Source organism: Anser anser (genome assembly GCF_964211835.1).
Source record: "Anser anser genome assembly, chromosome: 6".
NCBI lineage: Eukaryota > Metazoa > Chordata > Aves > Anseriformes > Anatidae > Anser > Anser anser.
In genome coordinates, this window is record NC_139726.1 from 7,583,402 (window position 1) to 7,609,897 (window position 26,496).

Here is a 26,496-nt window from a genome sequence, read left to right on the forward strand (position 1 = left end):
AGGCAAAAAGGTTTTCTTTTTGTTTAAGTGCCTACGGTATATGAAATGCAGAGACATGTAAATACTAACTCTGCAAAAGCAGAGATTAAAGGATGGCATTATACCACTCCAACCACTTAAGAAATTTCTTAAATTGAAGACACAGTAATAGCAAAACTGCTTGGTTCGTGGAAGAGTTTCCCCTCATCAGATTCGCAGCTAATTAGCACTGTGCAGCATGCTCATCTCCTTCAGCAGCTACTCCTGCGTTTCATTACCAAGTGACTGCAGGAGCACTGCTCTGGTTCCAAACGCGGCTAAGCAAGCGAGTTCAGCAGGCACTTTTGGAATAACATGACGTAAATGAAAATACTACCAGAACCTGGCTTTTTTGATATTTATCATATAAGATTTCTTTCCTCCATCTGTTCAATAGACTACGTCAATGTCAGCAAGTAACCATAAAGTAACGTTTGCTGCTCTATCTCCCTTATCAGTCCCTTCTCATATCAATAAAACCAAATTCTCTCATGAAACACTAAGACAATCTTCTTTAGAATTCAACCTGCTCAAAATATGAACGCCATGTTCACAAAAGCCTTCAAAACACCTACCACACAGCTAATAATCAAGTTACTACATCAGTGCAGGGCACTTAACGTCAACCACCTCTGAATTTTAATAAAATTTGAGAGCCAAGATGGGGAGGAAAATTGCACAATAAGCAAGTTTTATTAAAACAGTGAAGCGAACTTGTTAGATGACAGCAGAATATAATGCCAGAACCATAACCTTGTAAAAATAAAAAAAATAAATTCAGACTGAAATGAATGGTGCTACTAAAATTCTTCATATTACCTCAAGTATAGAAGTTGATGGTAAAACTTTTTGTTTGTTTTTTGTTTAAATCAAGGGAAGGGATATTGGTTGGAAGGAGATGATAAACTGGAGAGCAATTGTTGTTAATCTAAATCGTTTCAGGAATCCAGAGCACCGCATTATTTTGCCAGATTCTACATCACGAAGCAGATTAAGGATTTTAGATGATCTGCACTCAGTGTTGCTGGCTGCTTCCTAAGTTTTAGGCAGTTTAGTTCCTGGAGCTTAAGCAGCCTGATCTTCTTACACTCGGTATTCAGCCACTTGGTCTTTTAGCATCTTTCAGTCTAGACTGTACAAGCTGGCTTCTTCTTAGACAGCAAGACAGATTTACCACCCAGAAAAGGGACGCATATATTGTTTAATCCTTATTTGCTCATAGAAAATAAATCCATATTCTACATAGGAGAACGAGAAAACAGTCTATATGCCTTAAATTAAGGTGAGTAGACGGTCTTTTCAATACACATAGTGCTCTGCTTAAGACTAAACTATTTTCTATATTCTCCTGTGCAGGTACAGAGCAGAAAGCAGTACTGCAAGTTGCCTTATATGCAATAAAAACACCAGAAAAAGAAATGTGATGGATTTTTTACGACTATTAGGCTTGGCACAGCCGCCAGTAACTATGTGAACCGTGGGTCCCGCAGTAAGCAAAATTTCTCATGAAGAACCCAGTCATTACACGAGATGAAGAAAGGGAAAGGTAAATCACCCATTCCGACTAAATTGGACCGAGTGTCCCCAGGCAAAATGGCTCCAACAACGAACAACAAGAACTAACCGGTTCCTCCTATTAAGGGAGATCGTCAGTCCTTTACGAAACGGCAAAACTATTTGGGAAGAGCCGCGAGCAGCCCATCGATCCGGGAGCGGAGGCGCAGCCTTCCTGCCCCTGCAGCCAGCTGCCCAGGGGGACGCGGGGCCGGCACGGCGGCTGCCATCCCCTCCGCCCCGCTGGGTTTGCCACACGGGAGGCTGCTCGCAGCGGTGCGGAGCTCGCACCGAGCCCCCCTCCGTGCCCGCAGCGAGGGCGGCGAGTCACGCCGCGGGGAAAGCTACCGCACTACTTCACGGGGCCGGGCGGCAGAGCCGCTGAGGGGAACAGGAGCGGGTACCCCAACGGCACGGAGCCCAGCAGCGAGCCCTCAGCATAAAGGGCACATCACCTACCCGCCTCGCCGCGGCTCTGAGGGGCTGATGTGCCCAGCCCCGACCCAGCGCCGCCCCCAAACTTCACCGGCCGCGGGCGAGGAGCGGCGGGCGCCCTGAGGAGAAGCAGCGGGCGCCCTGAGGAGAAGAACCGGGCGTCACCGCCGCCCCCGGGGGCCATCTTCCCTCACCCCCCCCCACCCCACGACCCCCGCGCCCCCCTCCACCCCCCCCAGCTTTCCCAGCCGGGCCCCGCCGCCTCCCAAGGCCCCGGCGGGGGAGCCGTGAGGCGCCCCCCGTCCCGCCTCGCCTCGCCTCACCTCAGCGCCTCGCCCGAGCGCAGCCCCCCGCGGCGGGCGGGGCGCGGCGCCCATGGGCCCGCGGCCTGAGGGGCGGCCGGGCCGCCTGCAGGAGGGCGCAGGGAGCGTCTGCAAAGTGCCGCGCGCGGAGGGAGAGGGGGGAGGAGGAGGAGGGAGAGCGGCGCGGCCCTAAGGAGAGGGGAGGGAAACGGGGAGGGGGGGGGAATGCGCGCGCGCACGCCCGCCCGCGCCTATGACAGGCTGAAGGCACGGCAAGGGAGCGTGTGCAAAGTGCGAGCCCGGCCGGGAGGCGGCAGGGAGGAGGAGGAGGAGGAGGAGGAGGAGGAGGAGGAGGAGGAGGGCGGGAACGCGCCGCCCCCTCAGCGCCCGGCGCTCCGTCACGGGGCGGCTGCGGGCGGCGGGGGACCCCTGGCGGGCGGCGCCGCTCCTCCAGCCGCCCTCCTGCCTCCTGCCCCGGGGGGAAGAATCCTCACGGGTCCGCCGTTGTGGGCAGGCTGCTGGCACAGGGGGGCAAAGCGGCTGGGAGGGCGCTGGCAACCGCGCCTCGGTTGTTTTCCGCTCATCTGAGGCTTGTGGTTTCGGATGCGCACACAAAGGAGGTGATGTAACGCTCATCAGTCACTTTTGAGTTTGATGTGATCAATTGCTGAAGTAACGTACCCAGAAAATAACAACGCAAGTCCCTCAGCAGAGCCCTGTCCAAAGGCAGAAGTAGGAGTTATTAGCTAATAGCTCGCTGAAGTGATCCCGCATACAGGGTTAGGAAGTTACGGCGATTTTACAGCGTTTGTGTCTGACACGGCTACATGGAGAAACCTGGCAGAGATGAGCAAGCCAAGCACATCCATTAAGGGAAGTGAGACCTGCACGGCTGAGGGTGCTCCCTGTCCAGGGAACGCGCTCTGAGGAAAGGACGGCTCCTCGGAGCACAGCGGACAAGAGGCCAAGGGAAGACAGAGCAGAGATCCCTGCAGCGTTAAAGCGTTAAGAGAACCCAACCATAAGCTGGCATTTACCTCTTTATTCCTCGTTACAGTGTGTAACAAGTAGGCCACTGCTTATGGAGATTTAGCTCTCAGGCCTGTCCTACACTCAGCAAGAAAGTCGCGGTTAAATCTTTGCCCATACGCTTGCTCATTCTTTTCCTATAGGAGAAGAGTGTGTGTGGGGGGGGGTGAAAGCACGAGGAGAGGCTGATTAGGACCATTAGGGCCAATTAATGCAATGCCCTGATGCTGGCATCTTGTCTTGCCTGTTTGCATCACTGAGTCACAAGTTCTCTCCACCTCCAGGATGCTGCCTGCTAATCCCCCACCACCTCTGGGTGCTGGGAGGAACCACGTGGGAGTGCTACACGGGAATTTAGGGTGTCTCCGAAGGGCACCTATGTGTTCAAGGATTAGCCAGGAAACATGCTTCCCAGGGGCTGTCGCACTCCGCCATATAACTCTGCACATGCTTCCTGAGCGTCACCACAGGTATATCTGCAGCACATCCTGTGAGGCCACATTTGGTGGTTGAAGAAGATAAATCTGTAAGTCTGTTGCGTGTGTGGGAACACTTAAACTTTGCATAAGGCTGGGATTGAGGGTCTTGGCTATACCTCTTGTTCATGGAGGTCTTTCAGCTTACTCTGAGGCCTGTCCCATTAATACAGAAAAAAACGATGTTCTGGTAGAGGTGTTCTATGTATCACCTACTGACGCTGTTCTCCCGCTTGATTTTGTGTCTGAAAGTCACGGGTATAGATATGCCATAAGTAGATAACTTTAAAAGTCCCTTGTGTGATTGTAGGCTGTGTCACAGCCTCAGATTAGCAGAGGGCTCAGTCTATGTTTAAAAGTCACATATTTATGAAGTTCTGCTTGTTAACTGTGAACTCAACACAAAAGGACAGAAGTAATCCTTAAAAGACATTGAAGGGACAATTTAAGGAATGTTTACATTATGAGACCAATTCTTTTGCACTTTTCTATACTGATTTTTGGGAAATTCTGATTATGGAACAGCAGTGGTTGATAACCTAAAATGTAAATGCACAGAATTTACCAGTGCTAACTCCAGAATTGCTTCAAGTCAGCATTTGACTCGTAACAAGAGTATAAAGTATAACAAGAGGCAAGGTATAACAATATTGCAACACATATATGTCATTGTAAAATTTAGTTTTCCTTTCCTAATAGCAAAATTATAAAATACCTATTATTAGAGAATATACAAAATATGTTTTTATATAGAAATCTCTTTCTTCTGAGGTCAACTACCTCTAATGTTCCTGCCTTGGTTCTGGTTGAAAGCTCATACGTGTCTCAGGTAGATGGGCATAGCATTACATCACTTTATACTTCTGGAATGAACAAAGCAATAACGCACTTGGGATGGAACTAGAGAGAACCTACATTGTGATCTGCATCTCCTTCAAAGTCCTGTTGTTTGGACTCTGGAAGGTCTCCATACCTTCTGTGCAGGGTTTCTTGCCTTCTTGTATAAACCCCACACATTAGCTGTTAGTTTTGCAGACACCAGGTGGGCTCTGCTGGTAGGCCAAGTGCTGTGTTATTAATGTTGAATGTGACTTCAATAGAATGAAAAAGAAGAAGAGGAGAAAGAAGAAGGAAAAACTGACTGAAGTTTGAAACAAAGAGAAAATGAAAGACCTTCCTGAAAAGCATGTTTCTCTCTTCATTGTCAAGCACAGTAGCTGTGTCCTGAGGCTTCCAACAAAAGCTTGTAAAGCTTTCTGAGGTCTCCCTCAGCTTTACTCATACAAATGCATTTACCACAAAATAACTCCAACCTCTATGCTGGAGATCAGAAAACTTGTGTGGTCTTATTCAAGAATGTATCTTGCTTTTTTTGTCTGATTGCACCTTTCTCAGGGCCTCATCTATGTTTCAGACTTTTTTTTGAAGTACAATGCAAAATAATTCTGAAGCTCTGTATTTTTTCATATTCAACACGACTAGTATTCTGATCACAAACTGAAATCTTGAAGAATCACCCTCTCTTTCATCCCTCATTCACAATTCAAGGTTGCTAAAGGATAACCTCGATTTAACTCTGATTAAATATCGAAAGAGTAGGAAATGGGAAATGTTCCTGTCCTTTGCCCACATTCAGGTAAAGCCCGTGCTTTTAAAGCAGTTAAGATTTTGCAGTTAGACTTGAGCTGTATCCTTCCCACCAAATTTTTATGGACATGAAAGAATCATATTTTTAAAGGTATTATAAACTCTGCCCATCACAAAAGACCAAACCCATTAATTATTATTTGACCCTCGCCTGTGAAGGTTTTCTTCTGTCCCTTGTTCATAAATGTAACAACTAGGTTATATGATGTTCTGTCACCAGAAAACTGATCAGTATTCCAACAGATCTTCCCATTACCACAGGCATTGTAAATATAAATTGTATTTGTACAAACATTTCCATTAACTTTGCATTAAGGCATCAAACAGGAAATAAACCATTGCTTTTAGGTACCAAAACAGACGTTTCCAATCGGTATGTAATATCTGCAAAAAGTATATTAAGCAGCTCCGTGTTTGCAGGAAAATTGAGATTTTTTTTCAGAGATCACAGTGGCATTTCAGTGCAAAGTGGCATGTAATTGAAAATATTCATAGGCACAGTCTAAATTTGATAGATCTGATTGATTCTCCGGTGTCTTGTGCTCTTCATAGTAATTAGTAAGAATGGTCATATTTTACATCCACCTTGCACAGGTTTGAATGACTTCTCAAGGTGCAAGAGATACTCTGTGTTCTCATTTGAATGCAAACTGAAATTGCACCGTGATTTATTTTAGAGACTTCATTGGACCCAGAGGAATTAAAGATTTTACTGAGCAAACAAGTCACTGGCCACTCAAGGAGATTTGCCAGAGGGACTGTGCGACAGATACACGGTCAAGGCAGAAATGGAGTAAAACTGAGAAAGAACAAAGGCGGAAAGGACACAGTAGAAAACTTGGGTGGGTTATTTGTATTGGTGTTTGCTATCAAGGCAGTCATTTAGGAAATTTTCATTCCAGTATCATCTTTGTGGAGAAATCGTCTCAAACTGAAAAAAATCAATACAAAAGTTTTTAGATTGAATTAATGAAATTAACAGTACTAGGGCTAGATGGTATTCATCCAAGTGTTTTAAAGGAATTAAGGTAGGAAATTTCTGAGCATTTATCTCTGGTACATTGCCTAAGCAGCTTCTTTTCATAATTATCAGAGGCACCAGTTTCAGAGAGCGCTGTAGTTACTCTGAAAATTGGAAATGGATGGCTTAGCCTGACTGTCTCTGATGGATTGGCTGGAAGTATGCATAGGATATATACAGATGGCATATGTATAATAGATTAATATCTATACATGATGCTCTTTCTTGGAGGTAAACAATAAGCTCCCAGGTTTGTTTGCTATTTTAAGGAGTTGGTAACCATCTCTCTGATTGGGGTGATATCTGTTCAGGTATCAGCCAACTTTTAAACAAAATCTTAAGCTAAATGCTTACTGACTTAAAGAAATTAAATTGTTATGGGATTTGTCATAGGAGGCTTAAAAAATAGGAGTAGGGAAAAAAAAAGGAAAACAAAAATAGAATTAGGAATATAGGGTCATTTGTCACTGTGGAGGGAATTTATCTTTGGAATCCCTCAGTACCTTGTTTTGTGACCTTGCTTTTTTAGCATGTTTGTAAGTGATCTGAAAAGGGAAGGAATATCGAGGTGACAACTGCAGATGATATAAAATTGCTCATGATAATAAAATCTAAAGCTGATTGCAAAATGTTGCAGAAGGATACAGTGATACTACGTGACAAGAAAATAGAACAGCAGATATAATTTAGTGTTGATATTGCTTTACATGATAAATGCAAAGTTACACAGAAAAGTGACAGCCTATATAACCAAATGGATGTTTGATGTTGCTAATCAGGAATGAGATTATGAGATTATTTTGAAGAGTCTCAGAAAATATCAGCTCATGTTCAATTGATCAAAAGAACAGAATTTGGGGAATAATTAAGAAAAGATCTGTAAACAAAATAAAACACTCCTATGTCTGTACAGATCCGTGGTACACTCAGATTTGTTTCCCCCTAGCAGTTCTCTTCCCCTACCTCAAAAAGGATACAGTAAAGCAAGAAAGGATGGTAAGAGTGATCAGAGACTTTGAATTACATCATATGAGAAGAGACTAAGCTGACTAGAGACTTGAGAAAGAGGTCATAGAGATTAAATACAACAAGATTATGAAATCACAAATCATACATACACGAATGGAGCAGAATTGTTCAGTGTTTTCGACAGCAAAAGAACCCGTGATACCCATAGAATTTTTAGTAGTGGATTTCAAGCAAACAACATGAAATTCTCGTCCAGGCAAAATACAAGTCAAATTGTAGAATCTGCAGGATTTTCTGGAGGCCCAAAATTTAAGTAGGTTCAAAAAAGTATTGCATAGTTCAAGGGTAAGAGATCCTTTAGCTGCTGCTAATTAGGTAATGACTTCAAAGAAGCCTCTAAATCTGTGACTGTTAGGAAGCTGGGAAGATGTTCCCTGGGGGGCATCATTCTGTATTTGTCCTGTCCCTTCCTCTGCCTACCAAAGTGTCTCCTCCTGTTCTTTCTTTGTGACAGGGAGCAGATGGGCCTTCATCTGGCTGAGCGCAGCTGCTGCTACATTCTTATTTGCTGACTGATCTGTGGAATCTTTTCTAAGGACTGTTTGCTTCACCTTAACAGAAACGACCTGAACAGGGCAGAATGCTTTGCCTTTACACTGAAATTCAACCTCCTCAAGGTGCAGAATGCCTCTAACTCAGTAAGTCATAACAACCTGTAGATTTGATGTCTCCTTCATGCTTTCCTCAGTTCCCATGCAGCACCTGTCTTATTTTGAATGGTGAACTGGAGCAACTTCAAAATAACGGTTGTAAAGAATATTCTGGCATTGTTACGGTGCTGTGTCCCAGCTGAACTTTTTATATATCCACACCTCTTTATCCCCAGTATAGCCCCAATAATTTGGTGCTGTAGTACTGCATCTCACAGAACTGTCTCATGTACAAATTTATTTATTTATTTTTAAACTAATGTGCACCCTTGGTGTGGTTGCAAGCAGTGTATTGGAGAGATGAATTTGGAATACAGACAATCTAATTGCATCTCTGCTGCATTATCGCTAGTGTAACCAAGGACTCTGGGTCAATGCCAAAACAAAATCATGAAACTGATTGGTTTTCAACTTTACATTATTAATTGTTTCTGCATTTCTGATGTTGTTCATATCCAAAACAAATACTAGGAGCCAAATAAACCTTAATTTTGATTCTGGTTTTACAATATGAACTAGGATGCTATTTGAGGTTTCAGAATCAGGCCTAGTACTTTAAAAGACATGTACAGGAAATGTCATATTTCCTATAAATTTCACAACCTGGGTAGTACTGTTGTACATATGTGTGGTTGTTCTTAAGTGATTTTTTTCTGTAAAATATTTTATTAACTTGTTTATATGAAACTCAAAAGGATGTACAGATTCAGAAACATACCTTAAAAGTTCACTTTTCACTAATGCTAAATGCATTACCACACAGGGGTGAAGAAAACAGATCACGTAGGCAGTCACTGAAATTGGCATCTTTTCTCTCTCAAGTGGCCAGGTGACATTTCACTTATGGGAACTGTTAAACCAGGGTGTTAAAAATAGATTTAGTTTACTTTCTATCTACTTAAAAGGGAGCTGTTGTCACTATTTTGGTAATTAAAGTTTGAAAGTGGGAGGCATTTGATTTATAGAAAACATTAAACTGGAGACTGCTTTATAAAGCCAAGAAAGAACTGATTCTAAAACTTCACAAAAAGGAAACTGTTTTCAACAATTCATGAACTGTGACAAAACAGACTCAACAGGAGATAGATGAAGCTTCTGTTATTATTAGAAACAAACTCAACTCTGAGATTTAGATCAACAGCCTTGAACACTCTTCCTGTCAGCCCCCAAAAAGAAGGAAATTTTATGTAGGGTACTGATTCACCGTAAGTCACCCCACATCTGAAATCCTGGAATATTTTTAAGCACCAGGAAATTATTTACAGTAGGTCTTGTCTGTTAATTTTGAGATGGTCAAAAAGACAGAATTCTTGACTGGAGAACTGCCACATATGAGAGCTTACCTTTAGGGTTTCTGCTAGTAAAGTGGATCTGGTAGGTACCCTTTGCTTTAATTTGGAAATCTGAAAGGTTAAGAGTCCTGTGGTCTATGAATACCAAGCTGAGGTATATTTATGTTATTATTTGGTGTTATTAATAACGAAAACATACAGGTTGGCTAAGGTCTGGACAATACCGAGCATATACTTGCAGTTGTTGGTGCTAAATGAAAGCATTTGTGGAGTTTAGTTCCTAAATAATAACTCAGTTCTGTAGGTTATCCTAAATGGCATCTCCTTAAAGGTGATTTAAAGTTTCAGCTTGAAAATTTTCATCTGACATCAGTGAGAATCTTTTAGATGCTTGCGGTTCTCTGGAATGCTGACATGCGATCTGTGGTCCCACCAAGTTTGTACAACAGAGAATATAGGCACGGTCTTTCAAGCACTGCAACAGTCTTGGAGGAGTGCTCATCCACCTGGAATGTCAGTGACCTCTGAGTCTCCTCGTGCAGTTACTGGATGCTTCTGGAAATTGAAAGTCTACGCAAAGGATTCCCATTGCAAAAAGAGAAAACACACCCTTACTTTTACAGTTTTCTGAATGTGGTGCTTGACTACACAAAGTTTAGCCCAACGTCAATATTCACTCAATATATTTAGAATTGACAAAATACAATGGAGTTCCTAAACTGGCTCTTGCAAGAATTTGATAAATTCTATCGAATTAAAATTGTCTTCACTACTTACTAGCAGAAATATCACATCTTCTCTGTCCTTCCATCTCTTACCTTAGGCTCCCAAGACTCGTTATTTTTATGTGTTATTACTATACTGAGGCTGAAGATCTTTTAAAAAAGGATCGTTTCTTTTTTGCAGAGTGGACTTTATGGACTTTTTTGCATAATACAGTGGACTTTATGGAAATGGATTATGCTGACTGTAAAGTATCTTAACAGACAGACTGCTTTCTCTGAGATACTTTTATTGAACAAGGACATGTCATGCATTACAAAAAATATCTTTAAAGTGAAATTATTACGAGAAAGGAAGAATTCTGTACAAGGTCTCTTAAAATAATAAGCTACTTAATGGTAAATGCAGCCACTAGACATGCACCAAGTCATTTGACCTTATGTATATGCCAGCATAAGAGAAGTCTTGCAGTAGGGAGTCAGAAAGCAGAGGCTTCCATCCATTAAGGGAAAATATTCCTTTGTCAGATGGTCCATTTGAATAGAAAGGACTCTAGCTGGAACCTGGGAGAGTTTTTACTTAGAAATGTATTCCTTTTCTAAAAAAAAAAAGGGGGGGGGGCTGGAAAATAACAATAGATCTTCACTATTTCACCCAGGTCTGCTCTATAGCAATATATAGACATTGTGAGATAGACAGTTCAAAATTCAAAGCTGGAATTGGTTATGTTTGCTTTCTGCAGCTGTAAAATTCACATTATTCTGGATCACAAAAGAGTGAATTGCTACTTATTTGATAAGAGAGATGCTTTAACAGGAAAAATCTCAGGTGTGAGTATCAATTGGGACACAAGAAGTGGGGGAAGCTCTTCTTTAAGTAACAAGTCTAACTTCATCTTCCAAGAACAAGACAGTATCAAAAAAATTTCCAGTTTTCTAAAGCTTTTCTTTTCTTTGTCTGTATCCTCCAACTTTAAATCATTCAAAAAACTCAGTTTCCTTCTGTGTTCTGTCCTCAACCATCACTTCTGCTGTTGCTGGGAGCTGCCACCTTTGGAAGAAATTCTGTGTTGTAGATGGCCAATAAAACCAGTCATCAAGTGGAAGTTTTTACTTAGCTTCCTAATGTAATAAGCTCCTAGGCCATTCAGGACTTATAAATGTGATAAAAACAACTGCAGCCAGAAGGAATCTGGGAAAGCAATGCAGTGAACTTACAGCAGCTTGTCCACTGTAACGGACATTATTTCTACTTGAAAAATGTACTAGAAGATGGGAAACTTTTTTTTTTTTTTTCTGGATTTCAGGTATTCTGTGGATTGTCCAGATACTGAAATAGGCCTGTATCTGTATTTCTTTTTCTTACTCTTTGCCATTATTATAGAAAAATCAACAGTCACAAGCAAAATTCAGGAAGAATCTCCAAATCCAGTTCTCATGTCACTCTGGTCTTTGACCCACACCAATTCCCATGGATAGGAAGCATTTAGACATGCTTGGTTATCCCTGGAGAAACAGCCCATTGCTAAGCAGATGCAGCCCAGCTTTTGAGTTTTCTCATATGACTGAGATTCTGGAATTTTAATGTATTCCTAATCAAGTTGGGTCCCTGGCTTCAAATGACTCTCCACTCTCTGGTTTCCTTCCTTAGGCATTCTAAAATATATTTCTCATAGGCAATTTTATGTCCTTAGACGCAATATGCCTGAGAGGCATGAGACACGGAAAGACTGGGTGGCTTCATCTAAAACTGCAGAACTGAATTCTAGACAGATTTATAACTGAGATACCATTTCAGCATCACATTTCTAAACATCTTTTGTGATTTGTTGCAAGAGAAAGACCATCGGACAAAGTCTTTTGATATAGACTCCATCAGCCCAAGCTAGGGAGAGGCGACAGAGTTGCAGGTTATCACCCACCGACCCTCAGCAGCCTCACGTTTGTACATGGCAGAAGACCGAGAGATCCTTGCAAGCATTTAGATCTTAGCAAGCAGGAAAATGTGTCTATCTATGGGTTGCCTATGTAGTTTACGGAGTAGCAGGTGATTTAGGACGTTCCTGCAGTTTAAGTAAATCTGGCTAAATAATATAAAAGTTAGTAGTTTGAAGACTTGCTTTTCAAAGTCGCTAGGAATTAGAGTTGTTGACAAGTGACAAAGGCAAACATTCAATCAGGAGAGTCAGAGTTCAGAGAAATGTCATCTTTTTATGTATATAAATATTACAGGAGGTAGATTAATGAGGTATAAGATGCTAGCAGGAAAGAAAGTTTTTTGCATATACTGGTGATTTACCATTAATCATCCCCTAAAAAACATTGCAGGCTGAGTATGTCAATTCAGGTAGGTGAAATGTTTACTTTGGTAACATCTAACCAGCCTGCTGAAGCTGGGGTTGATGAGTGAGGATGGTACCAATAGTGTAGGAATCACCAGAGCTATCCTGTCAGCTCAGCAGGTGGAACTGCAGATGCCTGGGGCAGGTGCAAAGCAGGGTTCAAACCACTTTTCCTTCAGAAAGACCTTGGGAAGCGACCACAGTTCTAGCCCATAGGCTTAGCTGCTTGGCTATTTTCTGGAAAGCTCCACGTTGCCCTTTCACTGTAAAGATGCTTAAAAACTGGAGTCACTTCTGAAACCACCCACGCAACTTTTAATTATCTGTTTTATACCAGCATTCCTAGATTTCCCTATCACTGCAAATCCCCCCAGAAACCCTTCCGGCAAAAATGAAAACAGCTGCTAAAATAGAGACTAATTTAATGGCAAACCCTAGACCAACAATATGTACTCCTGTAAATGTAGAAGCCTGTGGATATTTCCCTTTTAGATGGGATTTTTGTTTTAAAATTACATACGTACCACTGAGAACCCAATGAACGTATTTCAAATGTTTATTTTATATTTGCTTCCCTAGAAATTATATGTACTCGTTTATGTACGTGCATATAGATGTACTCATTTATACGTGCTTATTCAAAAAAGTCAGAAACTGTTTCATTCTCCTGTTCTGTTCCTTGCATGTACGGACTTACAACAGTTATACACAGAAAAGACCAGCCAGGGCTTGTCTGTCCTGCTGCGAATGTGGAATCACCTTCTCCCACACAGTGTATTTGCTGATTATTTTTTTTAAGCTGTTTTTAAGAACTTTCCAAATTCCTACACTCTCTTCGTATCTAACTGATACTAGGGAGTCTAACAGCTGTATTTACTGTTTTCTCATTAAGTCCTTCTTTTCTTAGTTTCATGTAATTCCAGTTGTTTCCATTTACAGAACTCAAAACAATTCCTCTCCTGTATTTTTTGATCTTTCAAATGTTTTGGGAAATAACATGTTTTAGTATAAATTACAAAGCTAATAGCCTTCAGTAGGCTGCTAGTTTGTCTCTGAAAGCACAGTTCTTTTTTCTTTCTCACTCTGTACTAATTACTTCTTTCCTAACTGTTTTCTGGATATTCTTTCTCATTTTTCTAGTTCTGCCGGTCTTCCTTCCTGCTGATTGAGTCTAAACGCCAGCCAGGGTTAATAACTGACTCCCTTCATGGGAAAAGATGTCAGATTTGGGATTAAAATAAGGGTTCCGAAGAATGGAAAAATGACTACCCATTAACAGAAAGGAAATCTGAACTCACAGTCATCTGACTCACATCTCAATGATTTTTGTCAGAGTTACAGAGAGTTCAGATGGTTTGCTGATCTCTGTGGGACATTCTGCATAATCTGTTACAAATTATGAAGAGTAATTACAAAGTAGACTGGAAATTGCGGAAACTGAGTTTTTCCAAGTTCAACAGATCGTTGAGCAGTAGGTCCAGAAGTACTGGAATCACAGAATAATGGGATTATAGGCTTTGATTCCTTTCAATAATACATTACTGCTACTCTTTTGGACGGTCCTTTTCAGGGGAGCAATTACTGACATGCAAAATACCACCAGGAAACATGAATAAAAGCAATATCTCTATATAAACAATTGCTGTCATTAAAGGCTAGCATTCAGAGTTTACTGCAGGACAGCAAATAAATCCACATCACAAACTCCGTGACTGTTCCAAATGGCTCCTGACACATGATGCTAAAATTTGTTTTGACTTCCTCGTGAGTCACATGTGAATCTATAATCATTGGACAGCTTGCACACAAAAATTTAAGAAAGTTAATGCCACAGAATCCAGCTTCTTCTCTATTTTTTTTTCAATCTTAATTTTGAAAAACAGTTGTACTGTTAATCTGGCTTTTCAGTCTCGTTCTTTTTTGGCCAAATTAGATTTTGAGCCTATTAACTGTGACCATGTCCTGTTGAGTATCGATCATAAGGGAAGGGAATCTGTTATGCACAACCTAGGAAACTATTTAAAGGATAATAGCATCTTTTGCTTCTGGGTATAAGCTGATTGTCAAAGTGGAAAAGAAATGTTGCCCTTATGGGTACCATTGCATAATTGCTTATTACATTAGGAGGATTTGCACCTTCCTCTGAGATATAGTAAAGACAGAATAGGAAGCCTGATGGACCAGTAGTCTGATCTGCCATGACAACTCTTTGTGTTCTGGTACATGTGACCTGTCAGTGTCTATATTGAAAAGATAAAAAATGAAGCTATTGGTGAGTGAAGGCTAAGGCATGTGGAAAGAGATTTCTAAAGGAGCAGTTTTCAGCTGTTGGGATGCAGTGAGCCACCACTGCGGAGCTGAATCAATGCGTGGCAGCCATTTACAGAGAACAATTTACCAGAACCGCTGGGGTTCTGTTATTTATTTTTATTTGCTTAGTTATACAAAAAGCACTGCTATACGAAATAAAGATAAGGCAGCTATTACAGGGAGACAAAATTTAAACTGAGAAACTGTTTGGGGTTGGAGTAATTCACAGATGAGCTGCAGTTGTGCAATTGGTAACAATTTTCTGTTCTTCGTAGAAAAACAAATTTAGAATACAGAAATATTGATTTGCATGTCCTTAATCATGTATTTCCTGAGGAATATGCGTGTAGCTAAGTGTGAAAATTGGCCACGTAGGCAGAGTCTGGTGGACATGGCTGCTTTTCTCTGAGGAAGAACTGATAAGAGTCTGTGCAGTTGGAATACAATTGTTTGCAAAAATGTACTTGTCGGTGACTTCTCTGTTTGAAGAGCTGAGCTCTGTGGGATGCTGGATGCGGTAAGGTCCTGTCAGCTCTCAGAACAGAGTTTAGCAAGGGCTCCATAGGATTTGCATCAGCTGTATCCTACTATCTGGATAAAAACATACATTTTGTGTAATAGTCTCCCCTCCAACAAAAAGCAAAAGACTCTGCATCCTTGTTTGGGTGTCTGATTTCCTACTTACACTGATAGTGTGAAGTCAAATCCAGCTCCAGCATTTCAAATTGAGCAAATTAATCGAAACAAAAGACATCACTGTTGTAGCTGATTTTACTTCAAAAGTGATCCATTTGAATTTTAAACAGAGCAAAATAAATCTAGCATCAGATACCACATTCCTTAAGGATTCACAGCTCGTGCTAACTCCTTGATTTGAGAAGGAATGAAGAGAGTCTCTTCAACCGGAAAAATAAATGCCTGAAACATGTTGTGAATACAAGGACTGATGAATAGTGAATCTTATTTAGGGCATTGCCTGCTACTCACTTTTCAGAGACCAAAGGTGTTTTAATTTGTTACAAGCGGTTTCCATCAGATACCTCCCGTCTGATGTGGCTGTCCGTTATTTCCTCTTGCATTTTAGTTGCTTTGATCAAATAGTTCATGCTACTTCCTGTCACGTCCAACCACGACTTCAGTGACTTCATAAACGCAACATGCAACCGCCTGTTCTGGGAAAGAATAAGTACTGAAATAGTGCTGAAGGAGGAGGATTTGATTTAAACTTGTTCTGGCAGATATTTGGCTTGATTAAAGAAAAAAAAATATATAGCTCTCTTCTGACATGAAGAATATTATCATATTCTTTACAAGCAAGTACATTTAAAATGATAGTAAATGAGGTGGTAATACAATATTTATTTTTAAATGGATGGCTTTACACACCATAAGTGGTGTAGGTACATGAATAATATCTAACTACTATCAAGGAATCTGACCTAATTGCTTTTATTCTTTTGAGGATTTTTCCGTCATTTAAATTTAGGGGAAAAAAAAGTCTTTTATTGTGTTATTAGGTCTTTTTATTATTCCTAATCTGTTTTATCACTTTACCACAATACAGTAAAACCGCTGTTACAGAAGTAAATGCGCATAGCATGTTATTGCCTGGATTTGGGATAACAGGATTAATTGGCTGGGGCTGAATACTGATGTAGCTTGGATTGTAGAATAATGGAATTTAATGCTTAACTCTTCCACTGAAGCTCTATACGTGACCTTTGTCAAATTAGTTTGACCCTGGTCCAGCAAAAAACTTAGACACTTGGGCAGTCAGAAACTAATGTTCATACACCTGAAGTCGGGTGTTTTACGCATCCTGCTCACCACGGCGTTAATTGCACTGTGCCTCTGTTCCTCTCTTCCTCTTACCTTAGCTTTTTATAGTTTAGACAGTAGAAGCCAGAAGACCTTTCAATGTGTATAAACAATATCTAGCACAGCAGAGTTCCTGGTCCCTGTTGGTTCCAAGGAAATGCCATTACACATCCTGCTCGCTGTGCTCCCATTGACCCTCGTGGACATGTTTGCATGAATAATGTGAGCTCTGCGTAAGTATTCACACAGGAAAATGATACTGCCCTGGGAAGAATGAGTGGCTCCTCCTTTTTACTTTCCAGATACGCCTTCTTCATTGTGGTAGGTTTGATCCCTCAGTGTAGCTTTTTATTCCCTGACCTCAGTGTCAAAGAGCTTTTATTTTATTTTTTTCTTTTTTCTTTTTTATTTTTTTGGTGGGGTGGGGTAGTTAATTGTTTTCCCCAGATGTCTGATGCAACCCATGGCAATAGCAGAGGTCAAATAAAGAAACGTAGAGTTCTGTTAGAAGCCACAAGAAACAATTCCCTGAGCTGTCCACTGGGTTAAACAACTGTAAAAGTAATTTGCCCGAAGACATCTAGTGGACTGCTTTAAAAGTAAAACCAGCTACAGCAGTAGTGTCTTCTTTGTTTGCTTGTTTGTTATCCTGCCTCATTATCTCAACAAATACATTGTTTTAGTGTTTTCTTGTGTTATGGGGGTATGTGGCACTCACACTTCCATAAACCTTAAATTATCAGTTATTAAAGAATGAGTGAATATCTTGTCTGAGTATATGCTATAAAATGTTATAGATATGCTATGAAGTATTTTTGTAAATGGAAAAGCGAAGGAAAAATCGAGTAGTATAAACCTGTTTCAAGCTCTGTTAAGAGCAGAGATGGTACAAGTTGTCAATTAAATTTGACAATTTGTGTTTACAAATCTGAATTCTGTTAATGGTTTCTATTTTTTTAAACTATTTTTACTAAAAGCCTGTGTAACGCCTACATTTTGTGCGGTCATCTTCTATAGCAAGAGCTTGTCCCATTTTAAAGTACCCTTTAGTAAAAATGATTAATACACATACACACATGCAGAAGCATGTGCATTTTCTGTATTTATATCTGTAAAAACAGACAAAAAAATGCATGAAATTAGACTAGGTGAAAACAAGAAACAAATTCTTTATACCTCAGCAACAAGCTTGCCTTTCTGCACTCCAGTTCCATGTCCTTGTCTGGGCCATTGTAGCTGGGTCTGTAAGTGGACAGCTGCTTTCTCAAACCACTCTTCTCCCTTCTGCAGAGGGAAGCTCCCTTGCATAAATTGGTTCCACTGGTGCTGTGAGGCAGGTGAGCACCGTGCCAGGTGGGTAGGGACAGGGGAGTGCTGCTGGGGGGGCTGTGCCGAAGTAAGCATGCTGCAGGGAAAGGTGGGGAAAGTGAGTGAGTCCCTACAGCTGGGTTTGAGCAGCAGAGTGTGAATACTCCTCCACGGACTGCTGTACGTCTGCGTCATGAATGCTTTTGCTTTAAACAAAAACAGTTCTAAGTGGAGGAAGAAAATGGATTGAAACACCTGCTTTCAAACTTAATGCTTCATGGAAAGTTTTGAGAAGAAAATCCTTCCTATTCCTATTTTTGAGATTGTGTATCAAGTAGACTTGAAAGCATAACCTCTCCTAACTTCATTAAAAAACATTTTATAGGCAGAGTTTTTTTTGTAAAAAATACTGGATTTAAGCTTGTGAAAACATATTTTTTAAGTGCCTGAACTGAGTAATCTATAGAAATAAATGGTAGAAGACAGAGTAAAGAAGAAAAGTAAAAAATAGGAAAACAATGAAGTAGTGGGAAGACTGCATCATTCTCCCCAGACTGCACTATGCCGATAGGTACCTTGCTCAGAGATGACAGCAACAAGCCCTCTGCCTCTATGTCTTCTAGGCTCTATGTATAAAGATGTACGTGCCAGAATATGACTTACTATGGTAATTTTATTTTAAAAATCCATCTTCTGCTAATGAATCAGTTATACTAAAAGATAACACTGATGCAGGTTATATTTCCAGTCTTACAGTCTAGACCAAACCCTTAATTGCTGCTTATTTGGGATCCCTAGTTTGTTCCCTTACTACTCAGCCGTCTGGCATTAACTAAGATATGAAACAACTTCCTGAGTTCCTGGGGGTTCTCTAAAATCATATTACTGCCATTAGCTCCTTCTAACTGAGCAGCCTTGTCGGCCAGACAAAACTAACTAAATAAATAAAATTAAAAAAAAGAAGTATTCTTTATCTTGTGAAAGATTCCCCCAAGCCATGATAAATCTGGGAAGTACTGCTGGACCAGCGTGGCACTATTCCGTGCGGGTTAGTGGTTTCATTAGGCCCCGCATCCATGGACTGCCATGTCCCTGCTGGTCATTATCTGTCTTGGTTTTGTAAGCCAAGCAATGTCTCTTCCAAATATAGAAGATTAAATTTTGCTTGACAGCCACAGTTTGTTTTGCTTTCTATGTTTGCGAGACTCATCCTGACCATTGTGAATCTTCCAAAATGTACTTTTGATTTATAAAAACTCTTTGATTAATTAACCCTTGACAAACTCCTGTTTTTCCTTTACATGCTGGCAGCGCTGATGTGCTGTCCTTGAAGGCATACGCAGCATACAAATTAGTATGACAACTGCTCTGGAAAGCAAGATTCTTTTAGCCAAATGAAAGCAAACGGAGTTCCTTCTCTTTGCAGTTTGAGAGCTTTGGTTGTGGATTTGGAAGTGTGCTGGGTCGGGCTGTGACACGGTTAATTTTCTTCATAGCAGCCCATATGGTGAAACCATCATTTTTGTCATTTGGGTTCTGGCATTGTCTTCTGGAAAAAGCAGTATTACTGTATAATAAGAAAATAATAATAAATTGTTGCCAACCAGGAAGAAGCTTGAGCAAATGCACAGTATATTTATGTACCTCTTACATACCATTGAAGCTTACCTTTTAGATAATTTTAGAACTGCTATTAATGTAAGAATTATAAATACACTTTAGGAATGGCTTGAAGGAGTACAATTAGTATTAAAGGGAGGTTATGCTAAAGGAAGAAATATAATCCTGGAGAAGGAATAATAAGAAAGCTCCTCAGTTGAGGTGGCAACCACTTTTATTTCAGATTTTTGCTGAGAACTGAAGGATAAAGTGATTTCCCAAGGATGGAAAAGATTGCGCTCCCCAAAGAGACTTACAAACGGTTGAGAAGAGCTATCTTACCTTGCTTGTAGAAATGGGTTTCAATTTAGTGTTGCAGAGTGCAAAGTCCTAATTTAGGCAGATAAGACAAAAATGTCTGCTACGAACCGAGAGGTTACCTGTTCACAGTGACAGCAGCTGAGAAGACTCCAGTAATAGCAGCCATATGACTGAGCTCTTCCCAGCGAGTTTTGGGGATATTCTTCAATCAGTTTATGAAGGGGACCGTGTGCCATAGCTGGCTGATAGCAGGGACTGAATTTGTTAATTTGGGAAGTCCATTCTAGTATCTTGTCATGGGTATTGATAGTTTCTTCCGGCTGCCAGGAGCAGGTGAGCACACCGTATCAGCTGTAGGGAAGGTATTTGTACTGTCTCACAGAGCGCTGTCGCGCTGTCAGCGTTTTATCTGTAATGAAACCACTCATCACTCACCAATCCTAGAAATGGCAATTGTAATTGTTGTAACTCGACGTTCAATTTTTCACTGCTGGGAAGTGAGCCGCACCTTTAGAACTTGGCATTTGGAAACTTTTAGCCTAATCAACAGGCTTAAATAAAAGAGTCTGAGACACACAGAGGGAGGAGATGCGAGGTCCGTGTTACCCAGAAGGTACCTGCAACTTTTCCATGAAGTGTTTCAGTCACAGGTTTCCTTGGAAGGTGCAGTCCATCTTAGAAAGCACAAGACAAGCGCACTGTGCCTGAGGAACTTTATTTATTTATTTATTTATTTTTATGTAGTAGGCTCTTCCCTGTAGCACCACTGCTTAGTAATTTCCTGAAAGCGCCATACACACAAGTATAGAGAGGCATTAACCTAAAAATGCTTAAAAATCCAAGGTGACTAAACACAAATGCTCTTGACTTCCTGCATTACATCTGTGTACGAAGTTCAGTTATTTTTGCTGAATGCCTTTAAGAGGGCAGTCGATGCTACACATCTTCAGCATGAGAGCAAGCGTTGCGGAACGGGCAGCGTGTCTGGGCTAAGGTCATAGCCAAGTAGCACTTTGAATATCTTTAGAAATGATCTGCTCTTCAGCTGTATGGAGGAATCAGGGAATACTTAGGAGTGACTAGGCAAGCAAATGGTGTTTGTCGTCTCAGTTCTTTCTCTCCATAAATTTAGGAAGGCAGATTTTTAATAGAACCTTTTCCTCTTCTATTAAGATGCTTGTAAAAGATAGAGTTTGTGTCTGAGAAATACAGGAGGTGGTGTCTTTGCATGTCCTTGTCATGGGAATCTGCAATTTCTCATCTGCTGGCTTTCCCCACCAGGCAATTGCCTACGATGAAAGCAAATTCTTCTGCTGTTATATGAAGTCAGACATATGGATGTCAATGAGTCATCCACTGGGGTAACTTGCTTATTAGGTTAAGCTGCTAGTGCCTGCTTTTCTTGAGTGAACAGAGAAGGTTTTTGTTTGTTTGTTTGTTTTAAAAGAAGTAGTTTAGTTTAAATAAGTGGTGTACTTTTGCAAGGGGTGATAGATTGGTTAACAGATATGTAGACAAGGTGAGGCTATTAAAAGTACAGGCTTCATCATAAAATAACAAAATATTATCAGTGGCCGTAGCCATGAAACACAATGGTGAACAGACAGAAAGTTTGACTTGTAAACAGGTCTTTGGGAGGTCATAACTCAAGTTGCATATATTATTCATGTAGTAATAAAGCCTGGAATCTCCATTTGGAGATAAATATTTCATTGTGCAAAGCACTGTGCAGGTAAAACACATTCTCCTTCCCAACCACCTTTTAATCTAATGAGGAAATAAATGCAACAAAGAAACAATGGGATCTCATCAGAAAAATGAGCAATTTTAAATCATTGCAAATTTAAATCATTGTTTCTGAGGACAACATGGTAGCTTTGGAATTTTAATTTCTGCACATTAGGATTTCTTATTTCCCGTTCATGAGATACGTCTTTGTTTTACAGAAAGTAAATGTACCTTAAAGGATGGGCAGGTGCAAGCATGTTGGGAGTTTTTATGTAGGCCATCTGCAGAATTCCTGTTCCTTTGAGTTTAGATTTGTTAGAGAACCAAAATCCCCATCTATTGGCTTTTATTTCATTCAATATTTAGAATTCATTTAGATGGGTTATCTTTCTTTTTGAATCTTTTTTCTATCAGAGAGCAGGTAACACGGGGAGATGTGCAGTGACCCTGCAGAGTCTGATTCACTCGCTCATATCACGACCTCTCAATGACTCGCATGGATATTCGGCTAAGAACTGCCACTGAGATAATCTGGCAGCCAAATAATTTAATCCTTGTCATTCATTTTGTGGCCTGCTGGATGTTAAAAGGACAGGGAAAAATAAGAATGAAAGGAGATAAAAGCTCTCTTGTTTGTTGCTTGCTTTTATTCCCCTTCAGCTGCTGTTGTAAGTATCTTATTATTCAGCCTAGGCAGTGGGGACTTGTAATTTAGGACACATGACAGTGGAAGATGGATAATCTACATGAGAAGCACAGGCTATCACCGAGTGTACATTCTATCTGTGCTAAATAATACAGGAAAAATTACAAAGAAGCAGACTACCATTTCAGTTTTGCCTCAAGTTTTTCCCAGGGAAGGCACGTCAATAACCTCATCTTTCAACTCACCATCTCTTTCTGTTAGTACACCTTAATAGCCTCGGGGCGTAATTTGAAATTATCAAAGCTACTAAAACACAGAAGCAACGTCCTCCCTTTCACCAGCCTGTGGGCATAGATCAGGTGAGTTACTTAAATGTTTTCATTTGAGTAAACAAGCCTGCAGTTCTGCTATCCTCTGTTAGTAATGGTGGTTTGAGAAGCATGAATTCAGCTCCCAGTGCAGTGTGGTATTAAGGCATTCCTTCTATTGATGGTTTAGGAGGCAGGGATTACTTGGGCAGGAAAATGAACTCTCTTCTTAATTGCTGCACTTAGTGTTTCTCTGGGGCACTTATTACACTAGAAAGTACAAACCATAATCCAGGAAATACATAATCCAGGAAATACAGGGATATAAATAAATCCCTGGAGAAAAGTTTTGCTGCTGTTGTCTGCAAATGGCATTATTATCCATAAATGGAGGCAGCAGATGGAGAATGCATGGATGAAATACTCTGTGGTTATTTAGTTTTAGTGCCATTTATACCTATCTTTTCCCAGTCTCTGTTGTGATAATTGCAAGGAGCTACTGTGAATGAATCAGCAGTTACTAGGTAGGTCTGGATGTGACCAGGGTCAGAAGCAGTGTTAAATATGGATCATTTTCCTAAAACAAGACACCAAAAGAGTTGTTGTGACACAGCCCAGCAGGCAGCTCAGCACCACCCAGCCGCTCGCTCACTCTCCCCAGGTGGGATGGGGAAGAGAGTCGGAAAGGTAAAAGGGCGAGAGCTCATGGGGCGAGATACAGACGGTTGGTAAGGCAAAAGCTGCGTGCGCAAGCAATGCAAAACAAGGAGCCCATTCACCGCGTCCCATCAGCAGCCACGTTCAGCCACCCCCAGGAACTCATTACATGGAATGGTTTCTTGGGAAGACAAACGCCCTCACTCCAAACAACCCTCCATTCCTCCTTCTTTACCCCAGTGTTATCACTGAGCATGACGCCCCATGGTGTGGGACGTCCCTTTGGGCAGCCTGGGCCAGCTGTCCTGGCTGTGTCCCCTCCCAGCCCCTGGGACACCCCCAGCCCCAGCTGGCAGGGCAGCACCAGGAGCTGAGCAGTCCTTGGCTCTGGGTGAGACCTGCTCTGCAGCAACTGAAACATTGCTGTGTTATCACTGCTATTTTCATCAAAAATTCAAAATGCAGCATTGCATGAGCCTCTACGAAGAAAATTATCTCTGTTCCAGCCCAAACCATAACAGTAGCTGATAAAAGGGCATGACAGTAATTACTCAAATGCTGTGGTAACTCTCTAAGTTTCCATTTAAAGAGCTCTTGCTTCCATTTGTATGAAACATAGCTAGCAGTTGTTAATCAGCTTTTCCAGGCAAGTATTTTTCTGCTTTTCACTTTTTTTTTTTTTTCCATTCAGGAAGAGGTATAACCACATGCGTCCAAGAAGTTTATTTTGCTGTGCTGATGGCTCCTACGATGCTGCAAATTTTTTGATTTATCAAAGCATCTTTGGCCTCAGCACATGTGGGCTGCTGTCACTGATTGGCTGCATGAAGTATACTGGGGTGATAACATCAGATGTTTTCTTGTTGCTTCTCATTTGGAGGCAGAGCTCATGTGTACTTACAAATGTCCTGTAATATTTACACCTACTCAACTGTAAAAGTTGTTTTCAGCTACGTCAGAAATGCTGCTTTAAGTAAGATTGGCACAATGCCTTTTGGATACAATCTTTTGAAACTACTTCCAGGTTTTTTTTTTTCTTCTGTAACAAACAAAAAACAGCAAAACAATTTCCAAGACCATCTGTTGACTACAGAAATGAGCTTAGTAACAGTAATGTTTTTTCTGCCACATGTCCTGGAACTAGAAAATGCTTAAACTCCTTTTCCTTTTCCTTTTCCTTTTCCTTTTCCTTTTCCTTTTCCTTTTCCTTTTCCTTTTCCTTTTCCTTTTCCTTTTCCTTTTCCTTTTCCTTTTCCTTTCCCTTTCCCTTTCCCTTTCCCTTTCCCTTTCCCTTTCCCTTTCCCTTTCCCTTTCCCTTTCCCTTTCCCTTTTCTTTCTCTATTTCTTTCTCTATTTCTTTTTCTTTCTTTTTCCCTTTTTCTCTTTTTCTCTTTTTCTCTTTTTTTCTCTTTTTCTCTTTTTCTATTTCTATTTTTCTTTTTTTTTTTTCCTCTTCCCCTTCTCTCCTTTTCCTTTTCTCTCTTCCCCTTTATCTTCCTTTTCTAATGTCAAGTGAAAACTAATACCTGTATTTTGGTTTTGAACACATGGGCACTTCTGAGAATCATTTTAGCTGTGTCTCAAAAAGGACATAGAGGTTGGAAAAGGGGGCAATGGGGACAAGGTGGGAAAGAGCAAGATTACAGTGTCACTATTCTGGTCTGTGAAAATCTCATCACTGACTATTTCTTGTCTGCCTCTCTCCTGGTAAATGTCACTGTGCAGACAGTGAGCAGACAGCATGCATAGTAGTTTATTTTGAGTTAATGGGCTGGTGGAACTTGAAACTGTGCACAATGATTAAGAAAGTTTTTTTTCATTTTCTTCTCACCATTTTTCTTCACAGAAACATCAATTATTCATGGCTCAGTCACACCTTGGGAAAAGAAGAAGAGAAATGTACTCAGTTTATGGGAAGCTCCTATATGCAACTGCCAGGAACAAGAAGTGAAATGAAAAAGAATACAATGCCTATTTGCAAAAAATGTGTCTTGGTGTACCTTTTGTATCACAATGACTGTAGCTCCATGTAGAATTGATTTACACAATGCATTTGAAAAGGAAACCCGGGAGAGTAGGTAGACGTTTTTTGGGCCAAATGTCACAAAACACTGTTGATAAGAGACTTGGAAAAAAATTCTATAGACATCATGCCATCCTGAAGGCAATAAAATATCAATGAGGATAGTGCAGTAGAAACCATTGCTTGAGAGGAAAAAGAATCTTTCATTCAAAACCCACAAGATCTCTTCACCATTAAAATTCAGCACACTTTCAGAAAACAGACTGAAGGAGGAATCAAATAGAGTTTTATGACTTTATAACTTTTACCTGTCTTTTTAAGCTCTCAATTATTGCTCACTCTTCAAAGACAGTCTATGGCATTACCGAATATCAAAGAAGCAGTCTGAAAAAAGTAAGCTTTGAGAACCAATTATGAGAAAGCACTAGTAACGAAACACAAAAAGCAACAAAATGCGTTTATCAGCTTATCAAGCCTCTAAGAATTGATTCAGAGAGGAGCAGCATACCTTCACAATGTTCCTGATGTTAAATCACCCGTCAGAAGTCCTTGGGGAACACCTGTGTAACTAAAATCAATACATACGTCCAAGAAAGACATCTGTGGCTCAAGTTGTCAGAAAACAGTGTACCCATATTGCTACGTCTTCATAATAAGTTGGGGTAAGTAATCCCTGGCTGCATACCTTGGAGTTCCAGGTTGCCCCTGACCACTTTGGTCTCTGAATAATATGTAATTTACCCAGCACAAAATGTCTCTGAATGGATGGCATGGTATCGTCCTGTTTCTCCCTTTTTCAGGACCAAAATTCTGCTTGGGAAATTAATGTGGGATATGAGTTTACTGTCATGTTTTAATCATTTCATTTTTGTGTATGGGCTATACTGTAGACTTCTAAGGAAAATGTATTTCCTTCCCCGCTCACTCCCAGCTTAGTTGCCCCATGCTGTACAAGTGTTTGTGTCTGGGAAGCAGGGAATGGTCAGTGTGAATTGTTCTTGTCATGGGTGGACTTATTTAAAGGTAAGCTTGCCTTGCCGTCTTCTGTAAGGATACCTGGACTCTGAAATTATCTAATCTCCTTCACAGTATTCAAAGCTAGGTCCTTCTGGCTAACACTGTTCTATCCTTAGCTCTTACGTGTGTCACTCTGACCTGTGAATTCAGTGTTGTAAGTCAGCCAAGTGTAATACCTTTAGAAGAAAGTTGTTAATAGTAAGAGGAGCGAGGTCAGAGTACGTTTGCATGTACACGTGTGTGT

The 26,496-nt window shown here is 40.8% G+C and overlaps 1 protein-coding gene and 1 long non-coding RNA gene across 2 annotated transcripts in view; one reads left to right on the top strand and one right to left on the bottom strand.

Moving 5' to 3' along the window:
* MGAT5 (alpha-1,6-mannosylglycoprotein 6-beta-N-acetylglucosaminyltransferase) overlaps window positions 1–2,521 on the bottom strand; it is a 115,309-nt gene extending 112,788 nt beyond the window's left edge. Inside the window, exon 1 of the mRNA XM_083841303.1 lies at window positions 2,331–2,521. The gene's annotated coding sequence lies outside the window, so the exon portion shown is untranslated. The remainder of the gene's footprint in view (window positions 1–2,330) is intronic.
* A 175-nt stretch (window positions 2,522–2,696) lies between these two features.
* On the top strand, window positions 2,697–26,013 carry LOC310901797. Its single transcript, XR_014586167.1, has 3 exons — window positions 2,697–3,864; window positions 7,966–8,149; window positions 25,059–26,013. It is a non-coding gene; the product is annotated as an uncharacterized lncRNA (long non-coding RNA).
* The last annotated feature ends 483 nt before the right edge of the window (window positions 26,014–26,496 follow it).